At 40.1% G+C, this 4,473-nt stretch overlaps 1 long non-coding RNA gene across 1 annotated transcript in view; it reads right to left on the bottom strand.

Moving 5' to 3' along the window:
* Positions 1-3,143: 3,143 nt before the first annotated feature.
* Positions 3,144-4,473, bottom strand: part of LOC107676154 (uncharacterized) — a 6,945-nt gene continuing 5,615 nt past the window's right edge. The window contains exon 3 of the long non-coding RNA XR_001632698.1: positions 3,144-3,773. This is a non-coding gene — a long non-coding RNA (uncharacterized LOC107676154). The remainder of the gene's footprint in view (positions 3,774-4,473) is intronic.

Raw genomic sequence — 4,473 nt, 5'->3', positions numbered from 1 at the left:
TTCAGGTCAAAGGGAAACATTTTAGTCAAAAACATACTCTCTTTTGCCATAATCTAATCTTTGGCCTCAGATGACACACAAAACTATTAAATACACAGACTATTTTCCTGTCTATGGAACAGAACACTAGTAAGATCAATTCAAAACACTGTTACAAACACCTCCTTTTGGGAAACAGGAATCCTTTTGCTAGTCTGTTACAGTATAAATAGAGCGCTGCAGATACAGTACAATTTAGCAAAAAGCTGTAAGCAAAGACAACTTTCATTACACTACTGTAAAGTCATCTTATCGTAGATGAGAAGCAGTAGAAGAGAAAAGTTAAAAAACAAAGAAACTGAATATACAGTAAACACACACTGGAATATACTGTCAGTAACTGTACAGCTATAAATAGCCTAAATAATTATTTAAATAAAGAAATAAATTCAGCATCCTCTGCCAAGTTGCATGGTGCCCGGGAGCTGACATGTTCGGTTCACTTAGTTTTGTCGTGGCCACGAGCCCACGACATAATAACTCGTGGGAACATGATATTATGTCGTGTGTCCACGAGATCATTTTGTCGAGGTAACAACATCCTTATGTGTGGCCCTCACTTGAACACTTGGGCCAAATACAGGAAATACGTCATATAAGTAGTCAAGTGGTCAAGTGCAAAGACCACAAGTGTAGGTATTTGGACAAGGGGCACGTCAAAGGATTATTTCACCACCCTATGTGAATCTGATAAGAGGAGATATATTAAGAAACTAAATTCTTTTGGTCTATGTCAGTGTCCCTTTTCCTAACCTTCCTTTGATTTGAGAAATACAAATGAACGGCCCAAAGTGAAATACCCTGACATCTACAACTATTTGTCCTAAATGCTCGTTTTTGGGGGGTCGACAGCTTATAAAAATGTAGTTTTTTTTACTGTACAGCTTGTCACATAGCAGCTTTTAGGCATTGCTCTGTTTTTTGTTATAAATCAGAAATGACAAGGAGGCAGCTTCCCGCAATGCAAAGTCAATGGAGAGCGTTGGATTGTACGTAGGTCTATAAAAGCATGATACCGGCTTGACGAAGCGATGCGCTTTGAAAATGTACGATTTAATTCTATAAATATATAGTTTATATTCAGCTCTTTTTCGTGGGGCAAGGCCCCACATACAGACGAGCCGCGGCTGGTTAAGACTGTCATAAGAACTAACAGTTAACCAAGGGATTGTCGTCAATCTTACTTTTTGGATTGAAATTAGACCAATCTATCTTTTCATGTAACCTCAAAATATTATAGTCTTTAAAAAACACATGACTAACTTTCAAGACTATTCTAAGCTGTCGATGCACCTAGTGAAGTATCATCATCATTATAAAGTTACTTACCAGACACGAAAAGAAGCACAAAACAAACTGTCTTCATTTTTCTCCGTCTCAATAAAGATGTCAGATATTTTCTAAAGTCAACCATCAAGCTGGACTGGACCGAACGCTTGTCACTTTATGGTTAGTGTACTGACGTCTAATGAAGTAACGTTGCAGCTGACTGTAGCCTACTTGTTTTGTAGCGTTTCACACGCGGCTCAGGTGACAGGTGTTGTTCATAAAGAGCATGCGCAGCTGTTGCTCTCACTGTTGCCAACTCTCGCGAGAACAAGCAAAATTTTTTTTGATGATTTATTATCATCAATATTATTTATTATCAATGATTTATTACCAATTAATGAGCCTGCAACATATTAAACTGAAACCACTCTTTTTAATCTGAAAAGCAAAAACAGTAGCTATTTTACAAAAATCAGCGAACTGCAACAAAAGTGGGAACAAAACTCATCTCCAATCCCCTGTGAGCAGAATAGGATCGGAGAGATGGAAAAGCAGAAAAACACAAGAGCTTCAAAGGGGAGCTGTAGCCAAATAGCCAACTAAAATATAGGCAAAACTTCTACTTCTATCATCGCTTGGATTACAGCGTCACGCGCCTTCTTTTCGAACATGATTTTTCTCCAATGAGGGTGAGGAGGGGGCGGGACATTTGGCAAAGTACGCTGCAGCACTTATATTATTTCTTTATGCACCAAGAGCTTGTAACACTCCAAAGAGAAAGGAAAAATTTAAATCGCATCAAGCAACCATATTTTTTAAAATAGCCCAAAAAACCGCAACCTGGAATTTTTTCATGCAACTTTACAAAAAAAGAAGCCCAAAGTCGCTTAAGGCCCTGTCCCAAATGGCACCCTAAACCCTTGCGGTCTTCCTCTGAGTCCGCACTTTCGTAATGCTGCTTTGACTGTCGGGTAAGTCTGCTGTGGAGCTCGCCCCAGTGCGGGCTCAGCAGAAGTGCGTATCGAGGGCGCATAACGGCCGCAAAGGGGGCGCTCGCGAGCACCCCTCTGAACGCTAAAATGACAAATGGGACACCCTACTGGTCTCATGGATTTAACGGACACGCGCACACGGTGGCCATTGTAAGTCTGTAAGACCCAAGTGCACATGAATGCCTTGTCCAAATACCCACACTTGCGGTCTTGGCCACTTGAGAGCCCATGCGCGTGACAGGAAGTAAGTGCGCAAGACTGTCCCAGGTCTTAAAAACGCCAAAGTGCAGTGCCCTTAACGCACACTAAACCCACACCATCTTGAATACTGCTCCGGAGGAACTTGCAGCGATATTCTATTAGCGAGGAACTTATCAAGGACATAATCAGAAACTAAGGCAACTAAGGAAAGAGGAACTGAACGCAGGAAATGTAAACACAAACTAAGAATCCAAAGAACAGAGAGAACGCCTTTATTGTATAGGCTATCACCATCTGGTCTAGGGGTTCAAAGATAACATAACCATATTAAGGGTTTAAGAAGAGTATTCGCACAAGCCCCTGTCACAGCATAACAACAACTACAACAAGATCCCTTTAACAGGTTTTATTAACAGCTCTGAGAGTATACATGATTTTGAAACAAAAAGGATGTAATTTAAGAGGGAAGCAAACTTCAGGAGGGGGAACAATGCCAAAATAACAAACAAAAGTACTTTTATTCTGGAGGTTAGGTTCTTTCTAAACCTGTCAAATAAAAGAAAAACAACAGAATTATACACTCACTCCCTATCTAATCCTCAAACCAGGAGAAAACAGATGCAGTACAAAAGAAAAGGCGCCCACCTCCCTACAGCTTCCAAAAGTGTAATAACCAATCAACAGAGTAATGGCTTAAGAAGTTGGTAACAGGGAAATACAAGATAAATGTTAACCCGCTCTTGCAATATCTTGCTCAACACAACAAAGCTAGAGCTTCTGGCAGAAACACAGAGTTAGTCAACAGTTCTTTAGATTAATGAAGATAATGTAAGAGGGGCTGTAAACCATCAAAGGATTCTCCAGTCTCTTGTAAATGGGTCCACGAGAATAATGCAGGCAATACATGAAGATATGAAATTTTTCTGACTTTTATTGGTCAGCGCTCATGCGGTTACGAACACCATGCGTTGCAGCTTATCACACACACATCCACTGTGCATGCTTGACCCGTGCATCCAAAACCTAAGCACATCAGTGCGTCAAATCCTAATAACAATAACAAAATTAACTCACTTTACATAAAGACAGAAATAAATCTCACAATAACAACCATACAAAGCTCCAAAAGGCTTAAACAAACTAAGCTGGGCTGGGCTGGACACAGGGCATGCTCTGGAGATAAGTTTTCATCTTCTGAGGGTTCTGCTCAGCTTTTATACTGCTTCCGTCTCAGCTGGTAAACAGGTGCAGCTGGAAAGGGCAATCAGCTACCTGCCAGAGTGGAAAGAGTGGGGGGAGCCAGAGAAGCAGGAGACACAGAGAGAGAAACAAGAACAAAAGAAATCATATCACAATACACAATGCAGATAACACAAAAGTGAATATGTCACTGGACGTAACATTATTATTACAAAATAATCACCAGATCAATGATCCTGTGTTGGACCAGCATACACCTGAGAAGGGCGTTGAGAGTGTATAGGTGCTAAAGACCTGGTACTCACATGTGGTTTGAGGTACTGATATCAGAAATAGTAGTATTGGGTTGTATTGTATTCCGGAATGAAATTACCTAGAAATAGCTACTGTAGTGTTATTTTATTAGGCTATATCCAGGAATTAGGCTACCCGAGGTACTGTAGTAGTAAATTGGTAAGTAGTACTGTACAGTACTGTAGTAATTGTATTATATTGACAACTGGAGGTTGGTTGAATTGTCCATGGTGGTAAGTCAGATTAGTTATGAGTTATGAGTTATAAGTTCGAAGAGAGAATTTTCTTGTCAGGGCACCTGACTCTGTCTAATGTCTACACAAATGAGCAAAACATTTAGTATGTTTTTTAAACATTTAATTCAGTGCAGAGTGCAGACGTGTTCAACCAATCTATTCATACAGTGCTGATATATTTTAAAGGGGTCATATGATGCGATTTCAAGTTTTCCTTTCTCTTTGGAGTGTTACAAGCTGAT

The sequence above is a fragment of the Sinocyclocheilus anshuiensis genome, unplaced genomic scaffold, assembly GCF_001515605.1.
Source record: "Sinocyclocheilus anshuiensis isolate Anshui unplaced genomic scaffold, SAMN03320099.WGS_v1.1 scaffold3625, whole genome shotgun sequence".
In the NCBI taxonomy this organism is placed as follows: domain Eukaryota; kingdom Metazoa; phylum Chordata; class Actinopteri; order Cypriniformes; family Cyprinidae; genus Sinocyclocheilus; species Sinocyclocheilus anshuiensis.
This window is presented reverse-complemented; position numbering and strand designations above follow the sequence as displayed.